This window comes from Triticum dicoccoides, chromosome 2B, assembly GCF_002162155.2.
Source record: "Triticum dicoccoides isolate Atlit2015 ecotype Zavitan chromosome 2B, WEW_v2.0, whole genome shotgun sequence".
Classification (NCBI taxonomy): Eukaryota; Viridiplantae; Streptophyta; class Magnoliopsida; order Poales; family Poaceae; genus Triticum; species Triticum dicoccoides.
Genome location: NC_041383.1, coordinates 287,186,832 through 287,211,265, shown reverse-complemented (window position 1 = coordinate 287,211,265; position 24,434 = coordinate 287,186,832).

Sequence of the window (24,434 nt, the reverse complement as noted above, 5' to 3'; positions counted from 1 at the left end):
CTCAAGAAGGCACGTGGTTCTGAGAGGGAACGTTTCACATTTGTGTGCATAATTCAAATTTGACATACAAGCACATGCTCCAGTGCACCAAAGTTGGTTGAAAAATCACATGTGTGTCCTCGGGTAAATTTCTAGGTTCCATGCAAGTAAATGGGAATGAAATTCAAAATTCTGGGCGTCGTGGCTGTGCTAGAAATATTGAGAAACTTAGTTTTTAAATTCCTGTAAATCCAAAACACGCATGAAAATAATGAAACTTGGCTTGGTGCCATGGCATGGCACCAACATCTTGTGGTAATTTTGCAGTCCTATTTGCAAAGGCGCACACATTAACAATCAACAAAGTCATTTTGTAACAAGTGTTGTCACGTTACAATTGGAAACACAAGTATTATTGAAACCGTGCGCATTCTATTTACTACCGTTTACGTGTCTCCACGCGTCACCTTTTTTTATTAGCTAGGAGGCGTCATGCACGGTAGCTATTTGAGTACGAGAGGCGTGTGATCAGACCCCTACGTGTGCTTATCGGGAGGAGAGCCCTTTGACCTCCATGTGCCGTCCACCTCTCTCCCAAGGTCTCCATTAATGGCGCATGAGCCTCTGTTTAATGGCGTTGCTATGTCTCACTCATCTGAGATTTAAGAGAGAAAAAAGAAAATCTGATAGCACGGATCTTGATGTAAGATCCGATGGACCTATATAGCATCTACTGCGACTTAAAGCAAGACTGATGAATTTATAAGGACGATTAATTGTCTTACATAATTAGGAAGATAATTAAAAAAGCCACATGCGGATACACCCGAAATACACAAGGGCAAAAGAAGTAGGAGGACAAGGATCTGGCTCGGTGATCTCTACTTTCTTGATCCGTTGCTGCAGGCCGCGGGAACTAGTCTCCGCGGAGAGCGACGATGAGATCTTTCGTGTGCTCAAGATGCTGCTTGAAAACATCCATAGATTCCTTCACCAGCCTTTGGTGCTCGATGCGGAGCATGTCATTCTCGTCCATCAGTTTCTTGACGATGACGTCGGTCCTCTTCAACAAGGCAGTGGTCTCCTCCTACTGCTCCACACTTTCGATGATCTTCGCCCTCAGCAGGTCGCGCTCGGCCCGGAGCCTCTCATTGCCCTCCCTTAGTTGCCGGATGACGCCGGTAGCCTGTTCAAACGAGGCTTTCATGCCGTCCTGCAACCTCGGCCAGCCGGAGATCTAATCCATCTGGCTATGGACGATCGCATGCATGAGCCTGTAAGAGTCATCGCCTGCCTGCAAGACATTTTCCCAGGCCGTCGTGGTGCGGTGGGACATCTCTGCTACATTCATGGCACGGCGGGACATCTCTGCTGCTTCCGCGGCGCGGCTAGACCAGTCTGCTACATCGATGGCACAGCGGGACCTCCGTGCTGCTTCGGTGGCGCGGCAGGACCTCTGTGCTGCTAGTTCCGTGCGGCGGGACATGTCGGCTGCTTTAACAGCGAGGCGGGACATCTCCCATGCTTCCGCTTCCATGCTTGCCTCTCCCTGGTGGCAATCTCTCGACCCAAAACTCACGCTGGCCATGGCAGACGCAAGGGAAGGATGTTGAATGACTTGTTTGTTTTTTTGGATGAGGAGTTGAGGAGGAATGTGCAACCATCTTGGCATAGTAGTATTTATAACCGAGTACTAATACGCTCCTAAGTGGGAAACCGTTTAGGTTGTGATCGGTGTTAACAGGTTTGCAATTTAATATAGCGTTGTACTAATATGCTCCTAAGTGGGAAACCGTTTAGGTTGTGATCAGTGTGAACAGGTTTGCAATTCAATATAGCATGGAGTAATTCGAAATGTGACGAGACGCAAGCTCAAAATTTATTGATGGTTTTAGTTTCGAAGTGCGGCACTATTCCCGAATGGCATTACGTGGGCACGTGTTCTCGGTCGTGGTGTAGCATATGCCATGGTAGTTCTTTTTCTAGTGCTGTGTACATGCAATAACTGGCACCGTCGTATACATATCTTACGGTTAATGGGGCATTCGACAGGAATAGCCGCATGGAGAGCTATAGGCTAGTATATTTTCAGACGCATTAAACCTATCTCTCGGGACTTCTCGCTGCACCATCGTGCCACCCACAAAAACTAGTACTCTGAGTTTAGTACGTTATATAGGAAGAGAAGAGGTGCACGCGCGCACTCGTCCTCTCACACACGCGTCTGTTTTTTCTTGAAAAGGAGGATGATGACCCCCGACCTCTGCATCTCGGAGTCAGACACGCATCTATAGCTACGAATTGTAGTGTTCTCAACCATCCGATTGGCTCTATCATGGATGTACCTATATACTAAAACATGTCTAGCTACATCTATATTTTGACAAATGGAAGTCATGTATTGTGGAACGGAGGGAGTGCTTGTCATCAAAATTGAAACTTTAGGGACGTATCTAGAACTAAAATACGTCTACATACATCTCCTTTTATCCATTTTGATGACAAGTAGTACTTCTTACCCAAAGGAACTTTATATCCAACAGACACAAAATATCCGTCCGACTGTTGGAAATTACTGATCTGATGTCGAAGTAATTGTTGCATCGCCACAAAAACCCACCATTTCTTAAGCTACAGTAAACCGAGGTAATCCCTATATTGGAATATTACTAAGATAAACAGAAGGCACTGTAGAAACATTTAGGACGTGATCTTGTCAATCTGAATGTGGAGGGACACCAGCTTAGCCCCGACCAGCAGCTTGGGCGGAACTGTGAAGAAGGTCAGCTCCTGCACGGCGACGTTGCTGGGATCCTTGTTGCTTGTCCCCTCCATTTCCACCTTGACGGCGTCGGTCATGCCTTTGGGCTCCCCCGGCGGGCTGTTCGCCCACAGCTTGACCATGTAGTGCGGTAGTTGGGACGCCCCCGCTCTGATGCAGACAACCGACATGGCAATAGGTGCGCCAATGTCGAGCACGCCGCCAACCAAGAAAAACGTGTGACCATCCTCCTCTGCAAACAGCAAGAGTTGTGGCTCCGACAGTCGCACTTGCAGCTGGAGCACCTTCCCATACTGGATCTTGTGCACGAGCATGGGATGCGCGGTGCTGTTGTGGTGGTAGAGCGCTGGCGGCAGGCCTTCGTAGCCGTAGACGAGCACGGGGAATTTGTAGGGCGCGAGTGGACACACGCTCTAGTGATCGGTGATCTTGTGGTAAGTGACATTGAGCCCACAGCCTTCGTGCGGGCACTCCACCCTCACCGATGAAAGGACGGCGTCCACCACCATGTTCTGCACATCGAAGCCACCACAGCGCTCGCACTTCTGGCACTGCCGCTGGTTCCCGGGGCGCTCAACGCGGCAGTCCACGCAGGCCAGGTGCCCTCCCTTGCACTGCAGAAATCAATCAAACAACACATCAATCAAGAAACTTGCACCTTGCTCAATCAGCCGAACGGACGAGGTGTATTCGAACCTCATACACTGGAGGCGTCAAGGGGCGGATGCACAAGGGGCAGTGGAGCACGGTGAGGTCCATCTAGACCTTAGAGATCTCCATCATCGGGTCCTGTTCCGTCTGCATGATCTTGCCCTCATCATGCACAACCATCTCTCGCTTGGGCCGGGGCATTACAAAGCTTTACCGTCACATATTTTATACTACTTCAAGGTGCATTAAATCAACACATGAAAGTATCAAAAGGAGAGTCACGACATGCATGCATGCGTTGTAATTAATGCATCGGTAAACACAAATTATTGAAATATATCGAGTGCAGTGCTTTGATGTGTGGCGTCAACTCGTACATCAACAAGAAGTTTCATTATCCTCTCGCTCACGGACTTAACTGCACCTACCTTTGGCTGTATGACAGGTTGGCCACCCACCTGTTGGGCCCACCTGTCATACACGCAAAGGCAGGAGCTTCCCTCCCTCGCCCATGAGCGTGGTGGCTGGCAAGACTAGGAGAAGCTTTCGCTACACGCTCTCCCTCCCGCACGCGGTGGACATGAAGCAGTTCAATCATTGTAAGATGGCCACAAGCGTACTGTAGTACTCCTCCAGTGAAGTAGTACTATTATTCGACTTCCCGAAGAGGCGAAGAGCCAAGCGCAGCCTGGACGCTCTTCTGGCAGTTTCATGTGTAGAGTACTAGCATAGCGTGTACCGTGCCTGTAAGCTTAAGATCGTTGGGGTCGGCTCCATGCTATGTGGCCGTCTTGACGTTTTTTAAGAAAATTAAAATAGCCTTCTGGCCTTACCTATCACCCTGGTGATTGTAGCTTGCATGCTCATCTGGTCAAGACAGGAATATATATTTTAATTTGTGGTGGGTAAATGTTTGAGGTTGCAGCAAATATATTGTACACTGCGGGTCTTTCAGCCAAGTTTAGATGCAAGCATGTGGGGCCAGTGCTATGCTATGTCGCGTCAACTCGTACAATGAGGACAAGCTTAATTTTACTACTACACACCTTCTCCCTCCCCCATGCGCGCGGTTGCTCGCAAACGAGGATAGGCTACTGCAACAAGCTATCCCTCCCACTCGCAGTGGTAGGACATGCAACAGTGGATTCGACACTATAGAAGAAGTAGTAGTAACATCATTGTTCGTCTTCTCGAAGAGGCGAAGAGCCAAGCGCAACCCGAACGTCGCAGCTGCGAACATTGTAGCACGCATATAGCCAAGCTCTTGCATGAGACAAAATTGCTATGTGAGCCCACTATTGTACTACTCCCCCCATTCCTAAATATTTGTCTTTCAGAGATTCAAATGGACTACTACATATAGATGTATATAGACATATTTTAGAATGTAGATTCACTCATTTTCCTCTGTATGTAGTCACTTGTTGAAATCTCTAGGAAGACAAATATTTAGGAACGGAGGGAGTAGTAAGTACTACTACTTTCTAGTATAGCCTTGTAAACTAGAAAGCAGTATTTGCTTTTCTAGACTTGTCACATCCCTAGTTCTGGCCTGACCTATGCTTGCTTCCATGTGTGCATCATGTCTAAATTCAAATGAAATTTGAATTGAGGAATTTTCAAAAGCCTCAGGAAACCTCTAAAAATAACCAACATTTAAATCTTCTCAAATGAGTCCAAGAAAATGTTCCTGTTATTCCATGGAAATATTGGTAAGAGGTAAAATTTAAACCAATATTTTTGGAGTCACAGAGATATTTATTTTGGCCATTTGAATTAATCCAATAACTATTTGCTTTGGATTTATATTTAATATATATTAAATATGACTCCAATAATTCTGGAAGTTTGTGAGTGGCTTTGTATATATTTTAGCAAGCCACATAAAAACCTACAGAATTTATTAAAATGATTTAGTTGCTAAACTATATCAAAACAGAGGAAGAAAAAAATAGAAAACAATAAGTAAAAGGAAAGAGCAGAAGAGCTACCTGGCGCTCACCTCTCAGCTCACCTGGCCCAACTCCAGCTGGCGGCCCAGCCCGCGACCACTACCCCCCTGTCGCCTTCCTCCTCTGCCAGGAGGACGCGCGTGCGGCCGACGCGCGCACGCACGCGCCCCGGCCACCTCCTCCCTCCTAGCCTGCCTGGCTCCCCCTTGTCATGCCTAGACGACGCCAGCGCGACGCCTGGACGCCCTGGACCTTCCTCTCTCTCCCCCGAACGCTCTCCCCCTCCTCTGTTCTTTCCGCCCGAGGGCCTCCGTCGCCACCGACGCCGTTCTCTGCGGCCACACCCACCGCCTCGCCTCCCCGATGCCTCCCAAAGCTCCGCCTCGACCTACTCTTCCTCCCCACCGCTCCAAGCAACACCAGGAGCCCTGCAATGACACCATCACCGCCGTCTTCACTGACGGGCACCGAAGATCGCCGGCCCTATTCTCTGTCTCCAGGTCGCCCCCGAGCCCACTGAGACGCGCTCTGCAACCACAGTGAGCTCATGGACCGACTCCCCCTCCTCTCCTGCTCGCGTTCTTGCTCTAGCTCCATTCCCCACCTCCGCCGAAGCTCGCCGCCACCACGGCCGACGAGCTCCATGCTCCTGAGCTCGTCCGCTCGCCCGAGCATCACCAGCATGCTCGCCGCGCTCCTGTGAACCTGCAGCACCCACGGGTTAGCCCTGTTGTGCACCGTAGCGCCGTTTCCGCCAACGCCCGAGGTCCGGCAGCCGCTGAGCTCGACGCCGGCGAGGATTACGGCCACCCCAGCTCGCCCCGGTTGCACCGTTGGATGCGCGGGATCGCCAGCTTTCCGTAGAGCCCAACGGCGCCTCGAATGGTTCCCTGTATCGCAATCCCGAGCCGCCCCGCCGTTTCTGTCGTCGCCGGCGACAAGTCGCCGGCAGGTTTGACCTGATTGTCCCGGGGTTTGACCTCCCCTGACGTGTGGGCCCAGGCGCCTACTTAATTAGTGTTAGGTCAGCTAGTGTTAATTAACTTAGCTAATTAGATGAGCCACTAACATGCGGGCCCCGCCCGGCTAACCAAGTTAGTTAGGGCTAATTTTAATTAGGTTAGTTAGTCCAGACACTGACACGCAGGGCCCACAGGTCAGTTTGACCTGGACGGCGCCCGTTGACCTGCTGACGTCACTATGAGGTCATGCTGACGCAATAATTCCTTTCTGGAATTTAAATAAATCTTAAATGATTTAATAATTCCAGAAAATGTTCAAAACTTCAAAAATTCATAGTAATTCAACCGTAACCCCAAATGAAACAAATTATATATGAAAAATTATCAGAAAAATTCAAGGAACCCATCTGTACCATTTTCATGCATGTTTGAACAATGTTTGTCCTCTGTTCTGGACAAAACAAATAAAGGGCATTTAAATAACCATATATGGAGTTGGAATTTGAATCATGTATTCAAACCAACTTCATTTAAATCATAGCTAGGTGCATTAGCCCAAAACACATTCATATTGCCATGTCATAGCATGCATCCTATTGTACATTGCATTGATCGTGTTTCTTCTGTGTTTGCCGGTGTTGTTCCCCCTCGGTAGACGTTGTACCGACGATGTGATTGTTGACACCGATGAAGAACTATAATATCTTCAGAAGTGCCAGGCAAGCAAACCCCCCCCCCTTGTTCATTCCGATACAATCCTACTGTCTCGCCCTGCTCTCTTTTACTGCATTAGGACAACAACGAGTCATTTGTTACTTGCTGCGGTAGCTGAACCCCTTTATCCTCTGCATGAGCTGTCATTGCCACAGTAAATAGATGAAACCCACTAGTATGAGTAGGAGTTGCTTGAGCCCTGTTGTGCCTACTCATTCATGTTTGTTTGTCATGCCTGCTACTGCTTAGAGTTGAGTCAGGTCTGATTCATCGGGGATGAATCAGAGGTGTGTGAACATGTCCTACTGTGTGTGAGCTAAGTGGTGAACACGATTTGGTAAAGGTATCGGTGAGAGGCCATGTAGGAGTACATGGTGGGTTGTCTCAGTGCAGCCGTCCTCAGGAACTGAGTTCTGTGTTTGTGATCCATGATTCAGCTACTACCACGCATTGGGCCCGAAACAAATGGACCCTCTCGGCTTCTTATTCACCCTAGTTCTCTGTCCAGGAGTTGCAAGTAGTTTCTGGTGTTTGTAGCCTACTGGAGGCCGTGGACAGCGCTGACCGTAGGGGTGGGCTGTGATGCGGTAGGTACGTGGCACGGTGTACCGAATACCCGTTAGGTATCTCGGGAACCCTGCACACATCGTTTGGGGCTGTGAGCGAAACTCCGGCCGGGTCTCCTCATGGATGGAACCTGAATAGGCGGTAAACCTGGACTAGAGACTTGAGTGTTTAGGCAGGCCGTGGCCGACACCCATGTTGGGCTTCCGCTTGAAGGTTGCCGAGTACATGTCGTGTAAACGGCGGTAAGTGGTGAGAGCGTGTGTGAAGAAGTACACCCCTGCAGGGTTAACATCATCTATTCGAATAGCCGTGTCCGCGGAAAAGGACTTCTGGGTTGCTTATATCAGTTCATAGACAAGTGAAAGTGGATACTCTAAAATACGCAAGATAAGCGTGAGTGCTATGGATGGCGTTCTTGTAGGGAGACGGGAGCGGTTCCATAGTGGTGTATTGGTTGGTGAATATGTGGACTCGTGTGCGCCACCTCAAAAGAGTTGCTTGCAGTCGTAGTTTAGGATAGCCACCGAGTCAAAGATGGCTTGCTGCAGTTAAACCCCAATATCCCCTTTGTTGATAATGATGCATATGTAGATAGTTCTGAGGTAAGCCTTGCTGGGTACATTTGTACTCACGTTTGCCTATTTTATGTTTTTGCAGAGAGACTTCGGTCTCGCTAGTAGTTCCACGTGGACTTCGACGTTTAGCTTGATACCTCAGCTACGATCTTGTGCCCTCGGCAGGATCTGGTAGATAGTCAGGCTTCTCAGCCTCTTTCATTTATAGTTGTCTGTACTCAGACATGATAGCTTCCGTTTGTGTTTTGACTTGTATGCTCTGAATGTTGGGTCATGAGACCTATGTTTGTAATATCTCGCTCCCCGGAGCCTATTGAATAAAATACTTGAGTCGTAGAGTCATGTTGTGATGCCATGTTGTATTTGCACATATCGAGCATATTGTGTGTATGATATTGAAATGCTTGGTATGTGTGGGATCTGACTATCTAGTTGTTTATCTTTAGTAGCCTCTCTTACTGGGAAATGTCTCCTAGTGCTTCCACTGAGCCATGGTAGCTTGCTACTGCTCCGGAACACTTAGGCTGGCCGGCATGTGTCCTTCTTCGTTCCTGTGTCTGTCCCTTCGGGGAAATGTCACGCGATGAATACCGGAGTCCTGTTAGCCCGCTACAGCCCGGTTCATCGGAGTCCTGCTAGCCCAGTGCTACAGCCTGGATTCACTCGCTGATGACCGACACGTTCGATGCTGGGTCATGGATGCCTGTCCCTGTAAGTTTGTGCCACTTTGGGTTTACGGCTAGCCATGTCAGCCCGGGCTCCTTATCATATGGATGCTAGCGACACTATCATATACGTGTGCCAAAAGGCGCAAACGGTCCCGGAAAAAGGTAAGGCGACACCCGTGGGAATACCGTGCGTGAGGCCGCAAAGTGATATGAGGTGTTACATGCTAGATCGATGTGGCATTGAGTCGGGGTCCTGACAAGACTACACCGAGACGGAGTACATATGGAGCAAAATGAGTGAATCTGCACCGTAAATAAATACGTACTTCTCTCGTTTTCCTCTCTGAGGTGCACAATATTGAGTATACTAACTAGTCTCTTTTTGACACGCATTTACGTTTTTTTGACACAATACAAACGGAAGCGCTTATAAACACGCGCTTACACTCACCCCTGTGAACGCATACACACGTCACTATTATCTTGAAATTTATGAAGTCACCATAGGCACCTCGTCGTCGACGGGAACATCTCCTGACACGCAATAGACACGAGTGGCAGTCGCCTCCATAGGTGCTTGAATGCCAAGGAGGGAGAGGGTAGCGGTTCCTGAGACGTTGAACAGTGAATGATGCATCCTCAATTACATGCAGAGGGAATTAATTGGAGAAGCAGAATAGAGCCATCACGATGTGAATGCAACATAGTTTGGACTCTCATATAAAGGCGCCCCACCACTCCAATCCATCTACTCCCAAGTCTCTGTGCAACACTGCTCACTCCAATCCAAGATCAATTGACCAGATGCCACAAGCACCTATGGAGGCGATGGACGCGAGCGGCAGTCGGCTGTGCCGAATCATCCAAGGTGCCGGCCTGCGGCCCCGCACTGTGCGGAGTTTCCAGACGGTGCTGGCGACCGCCGGCTTCGTAGCCCTCGCCGACGCCGGCTTCGCCTCTCGCATGGATGATATGATGGTCAACTCCATCTGCAAGTTCACCATCGTCAAGAAGCGCACAGACGACCTTGTCGTACTGCTCCAGCCCGCGCGCCCAGGCTCATCATTGCCTGCCATCCTCATCGGCCTCCATGGTGACCAACTCTTTCAAGCCCTAGTGGCCCTGCAGGTGCGGGAGGTCACGACGGAGAATGTGCACCTCGAGGCCGCGCACGCCGCGCAATGCCTCGCCACGCAAGAAATCGTCGACCTACACATCCACGTCTATGAGGAAATTGTCTACATAGGCCACTACAAAGCAAGCGAGGACAGAAAGATGTTGGCCTTCTTCCAGCAGTTGGAATCTTTGGACGCCATTGTTCAGAAGCACGTCGACCTGGCCACGAAAGCCGCTGCTACTTAGTCCTTCCACTATGTAGGCCAAATGAGGTGCCAAATCTACTTCTGCACAATTTGGCCCCAGTGCCCTCCATAGCCCATGCGGTGTTGTAAAAAATATTGTGGGAACTGGAGCAAGTGCTGGCACCGATGGCCACTTCCAGCATGACAATAAAATATATTAAACTGTGCACCAATGCTCACTTCCAGCGCAAAGGATCGATGTGGAGGTTGGCTTGCTCAATTTCTTTATGTACGTGCGGGTCCTCCTTTTATACGGGCTGCAAACCAACGGTGTGAGGGTTGTGCCAATTTTTTTCCTGAGGGCATTGATGCCCAATCTACCATATTTTAAAGCACCAGGCACCGGTTACATAGTGGAGGGTCTTAGGCGCCATTTGGTTGGCCGGCGCCTTGAGTCGAGGAGGTGGACGTCGTCGATGGATGCATCTCTTCTTCTTGCCTCTTGTAACCAGCACTGCATCTCCTCATGGCCTTAATTATTTATTAGTATAGTACTCCCTCCGTTCCCAAATATAAGTCTTTCTAAAGATTCCACCAAGTGACTACCACATACAGAGCAAAATGAGTAAATCTACACTCTAAACTATGTCTACATACATCTGTATGATGTATTCCATTTGAAATATTATCTAAAAGGCATATATTTAGGAACAGAGGGATTATATGGCATTTTTATTCCATCTGTAGCATTTTCACTGTGAGGTGAGGCTGCAGTTAGGCAAACCCACCCCGCCCACCGGGCGTCGGCTGAGTTCAGAATTAGAAGAGAGAAACGAGGGAGGAGAGCTAGTTGTAGCACGGCTGTCAGATGGGACTCGTGTTGATAGAATAGGAGTACTGAGCACTCGTACCTCTTTTTTTTGAGGAAAAAATTAGTCGTATGTCTAGTAACACTAGTTGGGTGCGTGCGACCTATAGTTGTCATCACTTTACGTCTCCTTTTCGAACTGTAGCTATGCTTCACAGTACATAATTTTTCACGCATTTTTCCTCCTATATGTACTCCTAGGCTATTTCCACGTGCTCCCATTCACCGACATGTGGGACATGGAGCATCTGGGTCGTAGTGCATGCACGACTCGGAGCATATGCCGGGGTACTTCACATTTCAAACCTCATGAATTACATACAAACCCCCCGCAGAAGAATAAATAAATAAATAAATTACTACATGAAACTGGATTATTTTCGTAGAAACCAGAGCACGTTCATTAAATTTTGGGCATAACAGGTTTATAAAAATGACCGGACCTAAACCAGTCTAAGGGCCTCTTTGATTTTTCCCACAAAAAAAGGGCCTCTTTTATTCGCAGGATACTGAAAACACAGGAATGGGGAAAGTATGATGGCGATGAAATGGGACGAGGAGAACTCTAACTCATTTAGAGGTTAGAGTTAACCCTGAACTAACTCTAAACCAAAGAGGTGTATGGATGGCAGGGTTAGATTGACAATAAATGCTCTTTCTCAATCATATGACTACTTTGGGGCCTATTTCCTATTGGATTTGGTGTGGCCGGCTCTTGTGTTGCCTCCTCCCACTCACAATTGACATAAAGGAACCATATTTACAAATCAAGCATGCAAAACATGATAATTTTTACTTTGTCCATACAAATGAGATATCCCACTTAAACATACAAGTCATCAATCAAGCTTCACAAAAAACACTCCATGAATCAAAGCATGAGCTAACTCATCACGGAAGTCATTCACGATTGGGAGGGAGCCCGGAGCCCCTCATGCACCGAGCGAGGAGCTCGCCATCGCCGCTCTGGAGGAAGCCTCTATAGAGCCCAAGTGTGAGAACCCGGATTTACTTCTAGACCCTCCTATGTATATTTGTCAACCCCAGGATCATTGTTGACAACACAGCGAAATGATATCATTGCATAATGCGTAAAAGGTATTACAAGTTTAAATATATCTTGCCACAAGGCATACATAGAGAAACGTCTTGTGACATTTATTACAACCAAAAAGCAGCGGAAAGTACAATGCGTAGCGACTCCATCTCAGCCACAGGCAGTCGTGTCGGGGAAACTAATCCACGAACACCTATGGGACCGGCGGACCGAGCCCCTTTCGGTTTGGTGGGGGGCGGAGATCGCACAAAGAGCAGATCGAGGCGAAACACATGAGCAGTTTACCCAGCTTCGGAGCTCTCCGGAGAGATAATACTCCTACTGCTGCTTGTCTGATTGTATTGAGTTCTTGCTCGGGTGCGTTGAGTGCTACAGAATACTCTAGCTGCTTGAGTGCTTTCTGGCTTCGAACCGAACGAACCCCCCTCTATGTTGCGCATGGGCCTCCTTTTATATGCTCAAGGGGTCACCGACAGGTGGCAATTCAGAGAAGGGAAAAAACGTAAAAAGAGAGGTGGTTGGTACAGCTACCTGTATAGTGTATCCTACATAACCCTGACGGCAGGGGACAAAGGCATTAAATGCCCGTCTGTGTCGCCCAAACAGTGCAGAAAAGGACCGTCAGGGACGCCACCGTTTGCCATGGTGGTAATCTTGTCAGCGTCGCTTGCCACCTCGCACCGCTGGCTGCTCAGCCTCCTGCCACGCGCGCCTGGGAAGGCCCCAGGGCGACACGTTGGTGGGTGTGCTGGAGTGTGGGTGCAGAGTGATAACCTGCCGCGGCAAGCGCCTTGCCACGGCCGTTGTCTTGTCGCGCCCGGAAGCTTGTCGCTCACCGGGTCTTGCCGGGACGCGTGGCGCGTCGCGGCAAGTTCCTCGAAATGCCTTGGTTGGCCTTCCCGGCAAGCTCCTCTTGCCGGGGCCTTGTCTCCTTGGCTTGAATACTTTGTTCTTGAATGGCTCCAAGGGAACCACAGAGGACCTTGGCGGTCGCCCGGCAAGCCTTGCCGCGGGGTGCTGCAACTGCCTGTGCACAAGTTCGGGATACTAGGCTACCCCTACTCTAGTACACCGACAGGAGCCCCCGGGCCTGGGCCACACACGGTGCCGAGCGCTGTTGGGCCAGGCCCAAAGCAGGGCACGGGCTCGCGCGGCCTTGGTCACGCCGTATCTTACTCCGTATCCACCGCACCCTCCCCGAACGGCACGCGTTGAATGCGGCATCGTGGGAGAGATCGTGGGTGGTTTCTTTATTCGGAAGTGCGAAACGTCCGCCCCTCCCTCTTTATAAGCAGGGGAAACAGGGGCAGTTTGCCCACTTCGCCGGTTGCTACTCCAGTCTTGAAAATCTCCGCCGCTCCCCCCTTCTTCTCAAAGCCGAAAGAGAGCAGCGCTCCGCCCCCCATCGCCACCGGCGCCACCAACCTCGTCGATCTCCCCCTCCACCTCCGCCATGGCTCCGAAAGCCGACAAGGGGAAGGGCATAAAGTCGACCGAGGCGCAGCGGCTCGCGGCGCTGCGAAAGGAGCGGGCCATCTTCCCCCCTCAGCTTGACGCAAAGGAGCTGAGGGAGTACTACTACCATTTCTGGTCGACGGAGACGCGAGCGCATCCGCGCACGAAGGTACTCCCGGCTACCACATCGAGACTGGCTCCAAACGGGTATCCCTTCTTCGCGTTGTTCTTCTACTGTGGGCTCTGCCCGCCCTACTCTGAATTTTTCTGTGACATCATGAACACCTACGGGTTCTGCCTCCTTGACTTCACCCCCAATGCTGTCCTGACCATGGCAGTTTTCGCACATCTGTGCGAAAACTTTGTCGGAGTCCATCCAAACGTAGCCCTCTTCCGCCACTTCTTTATGCCCCGGGTTGAGAGAGGAGAGCCCCTTGCCGGCGGAATCGCTTGGATCTCGAGAGTCGGCAAGAAGGAAGGCTATCTGGAGGGAGAGCTCCGCAGCAAGTGGGATGAATAGAGAGCAGAGTGGTGCTGGATTGTCGAGGAGAACCCGCAGCCATTTACTGCCCTGCGCCAAGCCCCAATAGTACGCGGCAACGATTGGAGCAACGTGGACCCGGAAGATGATAGGCTGAAGATTGCCGTCACCCGTATCCTTCGCCTCAGGCTTGCCGGGCTCACTGTAGGTGCTGTTGGCGCAGATTTCCTTCGCCGTCGCATCGCCCCCCTGCAGGAGAGGGGGAGACCCGCCTGGGAGTTCCGAAACTCAGCGGATATCATGAGGCTGCGCCCAGGCCTCAACTTCAACTTTACTGTTCTGGAGCTGGACGCGATGCTCGTGGAGCTGTTCAAGCGCGATCCCCAGCATCCGTTCATGTTGCCGCGGAATGTCGTTCCGCTGTGCAACAATTCTTTGCTCGACTGCATTCGCGCAATGATGCCGCTGTGCGACTCTCACGGAATCGTTCCAACTTGGCAAGAGCCGGCAGACGACATCGTGCAGGAGTTCTTTGACGGCTTGGTAGAAGTGCCGGTCCGCACCGATGAGCAGAAGAGCCACACCCGCGACACCACCGATGCGGAGATGCAGCGCATCGCCACCAGGCTGGAAGAGGCGGCGGCAGCCGCTGCCGCGGGCGTGTTTGGGTTCACCGTGGAGGAGGCAGAGGCAGCAGAGGCGGCAAGCCTTGCCGAGCGAGAGGAGTTCGCTGGCGAGGAAGATCTCACCGGGCCTGAAGCTGAGCCGAGCGAGCCCGGCGAGGAACAGCTTGTCGGGCCCGAGCCTTCAGACAGCTTGCCGCAGGTGGAGCCCCCGGCCCCGCCAAGAAAGCGTCTCCGCAAGGCCGCGGACATAGCGGGGCGGAAGACGGGTCAACAGCCACCGAGACGCGCGACACGCTCTACCGCGGCAAGCACCATTGCCGCGGGAGCGCCTCACGCCGCTGCGGCAACTGGAGCGGGGTCTTCCCGGTCCACCGCCACTGCTCCTGCCAAGCGGGCGAGGGAGCCTACTCCTCCGCCTCGTCGCACCGGAGGCGAGCCGGACTTCGATCTCTCCGCGCTCAGCTCCGACGAGGAAGAGGAAGAGTAAGATTCCTTGTTGTTCTCGTAGTCCTTCAATTCTTGCTGTCTTGTCTTGTGTCTGATTTGCTTTACTCTGAACCTGTTCCTTTTCAGGACTCTGGCCCAGAGAGCGGCGAAGAGAGCCAAGGCCCCGGTGATTGTCATCGAGGACAACCCCACCACAACGGCAGAGGACATGTCCAAGACCACCTTGTCGGACCCGGCAACCTTTCCTCAAACCAGCCCCCAACGCAGCCCCCCACGTAAGTATATGGTTTACTTCATGCTGTCAGGCACGCATGGGTGCTCTTCTTTTGCTGATATCCGTCTGTTGGTTTGTGTAGGAGCAGAGCAGCCTCACCAGGAGGGCCCGGAGGCCGCTCCCGAAGTGCCATCTGCTTCGACTACACCGCCAAGGGAGGATTCCCCGGCAAGGGAGCGTTCTCCGGCAAGGGAGAATTCTCCGGCAAGGGGTAGTTCTCCGGCAAGGGACAGTGCCAGTGATCCTCCGGTTGTTGAGACCACGACTGCAGATCCTAGCACAGGTAACCCTTTTGCTTGAAAACTTCCCTTGGGTTCTTCTTCTTCTCATTTTCTTTCTGAGTATTTGCTTGACTTTCCTCCCCTCTTCGGTCGTCAGATCCACCTGCCACGAAGCCAATGGATACCGAGGCCGCTGGCAAGGAGAACGGTGAGGAGAACGCGCGCAGCAACGCTGATGATGCCGTTGCCACCGAAGGAGAGGCCGGTGCTGATGATCCCGCCGGCGAAGAGGCCACCAAGGCTGCCGCCGCAGAAGCTGGCGAGGAGTCCGGTGATCGTACTGACGGCCCCGAGGCCGCAGGAGCACCAGGCGCTACGCCGACCGCCGATCCCTCCGCCAATGCTGCAGCACCAGGCTCCGAAGAGCCCCAGTCTGGCGCCTACTTGAAGGCCGGCGATGGCGTCTTCATCAAGCTCCCCTGGGCGTCTAGCTCCAGGGCCCCAGTCGAAGGAGAAACTTTTGACGAAGAAGTGCTCGCCTCTGCTGGGCTGGCGCTGGTCGACGCGCCAAGCAGTAGCAGCGACGAGCCTGAGGAGGAGCGGCTGCTGTGGAAGCTGCTATCGCTCTACCGCGCCCGACAAGCCAAGCTGGCATCCCGAGAGGCGCTTGTCGCGAAGGCGGGAGTGGATATTGAGAAGCACACGGAGGAACTCTGGGGTCTGAGGCAAGAAACTCTCTGGTCCCTGGCGGAGGAGCGGGAGCAACTTCTCGAGGAGCGGAAAGCCTTCCTCCTCGAGAAGGCTGAAGTTGAAGAGAAGCAACGGCTTGTCGCCGAAAGTCTATTTGCACAGGAAGAAGAGTTGGCGCAGCGCAAGGTCAATCTTGATAGCCACGAGGAAGAGCTTGCCGCGCGCGAGCAAGCAATTGGCGGGGCTCTCAAGGAGGCAAGGGCTGCTGCCACAGCTGCTGAGGCCGCCAAGAAGGAGCTGGAGGCGAAAGTGGCGCAGCTGGAAGCCGATCTCAGGGTGAGCGGCGGGGAGCTTGCCGCGCTCAAGCGTGAGCGCGAGAAGGACGCTGCCGCTCATGGTGAGCTGTAGGGTCTTCTCGCTAATCTCGAGTTGAAGTTGGCTACTTTGACTCAGACACTGGACGGCACCAAGGAGCGGGAGGTGGCCTTGTGGGAGAAGATCAAGGCCGACGAAGCGCTGCTGGCGAGTACTGCTGCCGCCCACGACGCTTTCAGGGAGACTGTGGAGCACTGGACTGAGGGTCTTGTGGATCTGGCCACCACCATCGACGGGGAGCTGGCACAGCTGGGGATGGAGGAGCTCGGGTACTCCTCCGACGAGCACCTCCAACCCAGCGCCAAGCTCAGCTTGTTCTTCAAAGGCGTGGCGACGGCCCTCCAGCGACTCCGGGAGAAGATCCCAAAGCAGCTGGCCGATGAATCGCGCAGGATCTGCGCGGGGGTTCTTCAGAAGGTGCTGGTGAAGGTGGCCTTCCGCAACCCAGGCCTCAACCTCACCAACGTCCTCAAGTCCCTGCCTCCAGATGCTGATCTGGAAGCGCTCAAGGCCCTTGTCGCACCCATTGTGGACAAGGTGAGCGAGATCAAGAGGGTTGAGGGCGATCGCGTAGATTAGGCCGCCCGTTTTTTCTTTTTCTTTGTCGCTGCTAGTCATGTCATGAGAACAATCTGTTAGAGCTGCGACAAGCTATCTTGTAATATAACTCTATTTTGGGTAGAGATTTGCTATGTTATTCCCTTTACTTGATTCCTTCCTTTATATGTTTTTGCCCTACGCTTTTAGGGAACTTGCCGGTGCAGGCACCTTAGCCGCGAGCGCTGAGTGCAGGACGTCAGCAGCCTGCTGGCGGTGCCGCTACCGACAAGAAACCTTGTCGCAACTAGTCGCAACTCACTTAAGTTGTTGAGCGGACTCGAAACAAAGTAAGGGTGCAACTAGCTACGAGTTGGTTCCTCCGCGCACAGGTTTTCCATACAAAGTACGGTCGTCCAAGGAATATAACTTAAAAATTTAAAAACTGATTGCTCAAACTTTGGCAACTTAGCTCTTTTTTTGTCGTTTGCTTCCCGGCAAGGCGAGAACTTGCTTGAATGATGCCTGGTCCACACCATTATCTTCTCCTTTTCCCCCGGCAAACTTGTGTGCGAGGGAACCTTCTTTTCTTTTTTGAGAAAAAGAAAGAAGAGAAAATAAAGATATGGAGCCTTATGGCTCGTTATTACTTACCGGGGGTAGGTGCTGCACAAAGTGTCAGATAACGCATGCAAATATAAGGTAGAAAGCATGAAATTGACAAGATGTGCGGAGCACATGAGCTTTACTTATGCACGGGATCTGCGCCCGGCTTTGTACAAAGGATTACATGCAACATCGGCAAGACTTGTACAAAAGGTGGTTGCCGCAACGGGTTCCGACAACCGCGCCTTACGGGTAAAACTTACGAAGATGCTCGACGTTCCAGGAGTTGCTCACCGGAGTGCCATCTTCGGTCTCAAGGCGGACAGCGCCAGGCCTAGTGACTCGTTTCACCCGGTAAGGGCCTTCCCACTTCGGCGTCAACTTGTTGGAATTCTTGGCGGACTGAACGCGCCGAAGAACAAGGTCGCCTTCCTCGAAGCTTCTGGCATTAACTTTGCGGCTATGGTAGCGGCGCAAAGCTTGCTGGTATCGAGCAGCTCGTACAGCAGCCCGAAGACGGTCCTCCTCAAGGAGCAGCGCGTCATCTTGTTGCAGCTGCTCTTGCTCAAGCTCATCATAAGCGGGCACTCGAGGTGACCCATATACGAGTTCCGTGGGGAGAACTGCCTCTGCTCCATAGACTAGAGCGAAAGGTGTCTGGGCAGTGGCTCGATTTGGCGTCGTCCTGATCGACCAAAGAACCACCGGCAGCTCCTCGATCCAGTTCCTTCCGCACTTGCGTAGCCTGTCGAAAGTCCTGGTCTTGAGCCCGCGCAGCACTTCAGCATTTGCCCTCTCCACTTGACCGTTGCTTCTCGGATGAGCAACAGAAGCGAAGCAGACCTTGGCTCCAAGATCTTGGACGTATTGCATGAAGGTGCGGCTCGTGAATTGCGTGCCGTTGTCGGTGATGATCCTGTTAGGGATCCCGAAACGGCAAACAATCGACCTGAAGAACTTGACTGCTGACTGTGCTGTCACCTTCCTCACTGGTTCCACTTCCGGCCACTTTGTGAACTTGTCGATCACAACGTACAAGTACTCAAAGCCCCCGACAGCTCGGGGAAAAGGGTCGAGGATGTCGAGCCCCCAGACCGAAAATGGCCAGGATAAAGGGATCGTCTGGAGAGCTTGAGCTGGTTGGTGTATCTGCTTGGAATGGAACTGGCACGCTTCACACTTGGTTACTTGTGCAGTTGCATCCTGGAGGGCTGTTGGCCAAAAGAAACCTTGCCGGAACGCGTTGCCGGCAAGTGCTCTTGCGCCAATGTGGTGACCACATATGCCTCCATGTATCTCTGCCAACAGCTCTTGTCCTTCTTCCCGGCGAATACACTTCAATTTCACGCCGTTGAGTCTTCTTCTGTACAGTGTGTTGTCGACAAACTGGTACATACTTGACTGTCGGGCTACTCTTTCCGCTTCTTCTTGCTCTTCGGGAAGTTCTCCTGTCTGAAGGAAATGGACAATCTGCTGTGCCCATGCTGGAGCTTGTGGCTCGACAACAAGGACTAAAGGCACATCTGCTGCTGCGGGAACATCCGCTTCTACGGCAAGAACCTGTGGCTCTGCCGGAGCTTGATGTCCCCCGACAAGCTTGCTGGAACAAAACTTGTCGGGAGCGTCTGCTTCAACGGAACAAGCCCTAGGGCTCGCCGAAGCAGACTGCTCCTCAGCACCCTTGGTGTTGATCTTGACGACCTTCTTGGCGGCCGCTTCGGGGAGCTCTGCCGGAAAATAGTCACCAGAAATCAACTTTCTCTTCTTGATTTGTCTAGTTGATGGTGTTACGGACGGTTGGGTCAGCTTGAGCACAAAGATCCCTGGTTCCATAGGTAACTTAAGTGCGGCGCACTTTGACAGGCCATCGGCAATGTCGTTCTGAGCTCTTGGAATATGTTCCATCCGTAGGCCGTCAAAGTGCTCTTCTAGCTTTCTCACTTCATCAACGTAAGCTTCCATTAACGGACTCTGATAATTCTTGTTCACTTGGCGGACGACAAGCTGTGAGTCACCCCTGACAATGAGCTCTTGATCCCAAGGTCTGCCGCGATCCTGAGACCGGCAAGCAACCCTTTATACTATGCGGTATTGTTTGTGGCTTGCTCCTTGGGAAAGTGCATCTGGACTACGTACTTGAGGTGCTCTCCGGTGGGTGCAACTAGTAGCACGCCCGCACCGGCGCCTTGCAGCGAGAAGGCACCGTCAAAGTATATCAGCCACTCTTTGCTTGCTTCCTTGACGGGGATGCTCGTTTCTGGAATTTCTTCATCTGGTGTTGGCGTCCATTCTTCTATGAACTCTGCTAATGCTCTGCTTTGGATAGTTGAAGTGCTTTCAAACTTGAGGCCAAAGCTTGACAGTTCCAGCGCCCACTCGACAATCCTGCCTATTGCTTCTGGATTTTGCAGTATCCTCTTCAGCGGAAAACGAGTGACGACTATGATCTCATGTGCTTGGAAGTAATGGCGCAGCTTTCTCGAGGCCATGAGAAGGCCGAAAAGCAATTTCTGCACACCAGAGTACCTTGATCTAGCTCCCTGCAGAAGGGAACTGACAAAGTAAACTGGTCGCTGCACCATTCTCTTCTGCATCTTCTCATGCTCCTGCACAGATCCATCCTTGTCGGGACCAGAGCTTGCCGGTGAAGTCCCTTGCTTGTCGCTGGGTGCCTCTGTCGTGGTTGCTGGCTCGTCATCCGCCTCCCTCTCTGCTACTAACGCAGCACTAACCACTTGATTGGTTGCCGCTATGTATAGCAGCAACTTCTCTTGTGACTTAGGTGCGACAAGTGTTGGAGTGGAGGACAGGTATCTCTTCAAGTCCTGCAGCGCAGCCTCCGCTTCCGGAGTCCATTTCATTGGACCTGCCTTTTTCAATATTTTGAAAAATGGCAGGGCGCGCTCAACAGACCTAGAGATAAACCTGCTGAGAGCAACTACGCAACCGGCAAGTCTTCGTACATCCTTGACGCGCTTTGGTGCTTCAATCTGCTCAATGGCCTTGATCTTGTCGGGATTGGCTTCGATTCCCCGCTGAGACACGAAGAACCCGAGAAGCTTGCCGGAAGGGACTCCAAACACACACTTCTCGGGGTTAAGCTTGAGGTTGATCCTGCGCAGATTTGCAAAGGTTTCGTCTAAATCTTGAATCAGAGTTGCCTTGTCCTTGCTCTTGACCACTATGTCATCCATGTATGCCTCCACATTCCTGTGCATTTGTGGCTCAAAAGCGTCATGAACTACCCTTGCAAATGTTGAACCAGCATTCTTTAAACCGAAGGGCATCCGTATGAAACAGTATGTGCCACGTGGGGTGATGAATGCGGTCTTCTCCTCGTCCTCTTCTGCCATGAAGATTTGATGGTATCCTGAGTATGCATCAAGAAATGAAAGCAAGTCACATCTGGCCGTGGAGTCAACAATCTGGTCGATGTGCGGCAAGGGAAATGGGTCTTTGGGACAAGCTTTATTGACATCAATAAAGTCGATACAAAGCCTCCATTTCCCCTTTGCCTTACGCACGACTACAGGATTGGCCAACCATGTAGAATGGAGTACTCCTCTGACAAGGCCTGCTGCTTCCAATTTCTTGATTTCTTCTGCGATGAATTCTTGGTGCTCTACTACCTGTTTCCTGACTTTCTGCTTGACGGGCCACGCATGAGGACAAACGGCAAGATGGTGCTCGATTAATTTCCTGGGAACACCGGGAATGTCAGACGGTTGCCACGCAAACACGTCGACATTCGCCCGCAGGAAAGCAACGAGCGCACTTTCCTATTTAGGGTCAAGAGTGGCACTGATGGTGAAGGTACCACCAGTGCCGTCCTCCTTGGCGGACACCTTCTTGGTCTCTGGTGGAGCTGCCATTGTCTTCTTACACTTGCCGGTGGAGCTCGATGGTGCGTCCTCGACGGTAGCGCAGCACTCCGAAGAGGTGCGCTTGCCGGAGTGGGCATCAGAACTCTTGCCGGACTTGGTCTTCTTCTTCGCCCCGGGAGCTTCAACGGCAAGCGACTTGCGATCTGTTGCTGCTGCTGCTTCCCGGTAGATCTTGTCGGCGCAAATAAGAGCATCCTTCTTTTCGCTAGGGACAGAGATGACACTTATCGGGCCTAGCATGTTCAGTACATTGTATGCATAGTGAGAGGCTGCCATGAATTTGGCGAGCGCTGGACAGCCGAGTATCCCATTATAAGGCAATGGAAAATCAGCAACGTCAAAAGTGACCCTCTCAGTCCTGAAGTTCAACTCGCTGCCAAATGTTACCGGCAACGTGATCTTCCCCTTCGGCTTGCTCCTTCCCGGATTGATTCCTTGGAATGTGCCGGTCTCTTCGAGCTCGCTATCAGGGATTTGGAGTTTCTGGAGCACCGCGGAGGAGATTAGGTTCAAGCCGGCCCCGCCGTCAACTAGCATCTTAGTGACTTTGAGGTTGCGGATAGTTGGTGAAACCAACATCGGCAAGCACCCGACCGCAGTTATGCGATCAGGTGGTCCTCAATATCAAAGATGATAGGCGTGATGGACCATTTCAGAGGCTTGCGTGACTCGATGGGTGGTTCTGCCGCATTAACTTCCCGCAACCACTGCTTGAGCTGGCGGTGTGAAGTATGTAGAGAAGCACCACCGTCAACGCACAGGACCTCTGTGGCTTTCTGGAACTCCTGCTCGTCGGTCTCATCATCATCCATATCTTCATCATCATCGTCATCTTCATCCTTGTCGCGGCCGCGGGGAGGTCTGTCGCCTTGCCGCTGCTTGGCCTTGCCGCGGCGTCCTCCACGGCCGGGACGTTTCTTGCTGGCTCCTCCAACACCTTCCTGGGCTTTCTCCTTGTCGCGCCGCTCGTATTCAGCCTTTTGTTGCTCGACAAGCTGCTCGACCTTCTTGCAGCTCTGGAGGTCATGGCCCTTGGTGCGGTGGATCTTGCAGTACTGCTTGTTGGTGATGTCCTGCTTGTCGGCGACTGCCACAGCTGCGGCAACCTCCTTGCCGGAGCTACCAGCTTCGGCTTTCTTGCCGGACTGCTCAACAACTAGCACATCTTTGCCTTTCTTCTTCCTGTTGTTCCGCCGCCGGTTCTTCCTTGCCGGGGCAGTCTCCTCACTATCAGATCCTCCTGCTCCTGTATTCTCTCCGGGGAGTTTCCTCCCTTCCTCAGCACGTGCACACTTGTCGGCCAGGGCATATAGCTCACTGACGTCTCTGATGTTGCACATCGCCATCTCCTCCCGCATCCTGCAGTTCCGCACGTTTTGATGGAACGCGCTGATTACTGCGGCAGGGTGGACATCTGGGATGTTGTGCTGTACACAGCTGAATCTCTGAATGTACTTGTGCAGGGGCTCTCCTTCCTTCTGGGCGAGCAGATGAAGGTCGCTCTCTTGGCCATGAGGCTTGTGGCCGCCTGTAAAGGCGCCGACAAACTGATGGCACAGGTCTGCCCAAGAGGGTATGGAGTTGTCCGGCAAGTGCATGAGCCAGGATCTGACATTGGGCTTGAGTACCAGCGGGAAGTAGTTGGCAAGGATCTTGTCGTCCCGCCCCCCAGCAGCTTGCACCGCGATGGTGTAGATGCTGAGGAACTCCGACGGATGCGACTTGCCGTCGTACTTCTCTGGTACATCTGGCTTGAAATTCTTTGTGCTGGGCCACTGGACTTGCCGTAGCTAACGAGTGAACGCAGGGCAACCTACCGCGTACGGCAAGTCGCCTGGTTTCCCTGGCGCATGCATGTCAACAGACGGCCCAGCGCGCTTGTCGGATTGACGTCGCGCTTCTCTTCGGCGCTCGATGCGAGTACGAGCGTCTTCTTGCTGTCGTTCGTGAAGAACTTGGCGCTGATCGCGACGAGCTCATGGATCTGATGATGCGGTGGAGTCGCTGTTGAGGTGGATCCGACGAGTTGGCGATCTTGGCCTTCGGGGTGGAGAGTGCATGGTGGTTGCACCCCCACCGGTTTTGTTGCCACCGGCCTGTGCCTGGCAGTCCTGCCGCGGCCGCGATGCACTTGGCTGCCACGGAGTGTCGCCGTTGGCAAAGCCGATGAGACTCTGAATGGTGGCCCTTCATTGGTCGATCTTGTGTTCCGCTGGAGGGTAATCCAGGAGCAGTTGAGCTCGCGCCAAAGCTTCTGCTGGAGTGGTGGGAGGCAGTGGCGAACAGTGCGAGGAGCGGGATATGCTCGGACTTCTAACTATGTTAGAAGGAGCAGTATCCCGTCCAGGCGACCGTGCCTCGCTCGTGCCAGCATGTTGGCGTGCATGCTGGTCTTGAGCACCCCGAGATCCACCAGCTCGATCTTGGCTCAACAGACGTATGGTACTGCGAGTACCATGACGCTGTCGGTCCTGCGCCTCCTGAGATGGGCGCGGTACATGTACGGACGCTGAGGTCTGTGCAACCTTGTCCTTGGACCTGGCAGCATCGTGAGCTTCCTCGTCGACGTCCGTTCTTCTGCCGGCGTCTACCCCACCACCCGTTTGCTCCAGTGGTGGTGGAAGTGACGTGGACGGAGCAGCTGCCGCCGAAGTCTTCTTCTTCGGTGGCATGTCGATGAAGAAAATGAAGATCTAGCTCGTGTGAACACCGGATCAGGTTCACACAATCTCGACGCCCCCTACCTGGCGCGCCAAAGATGT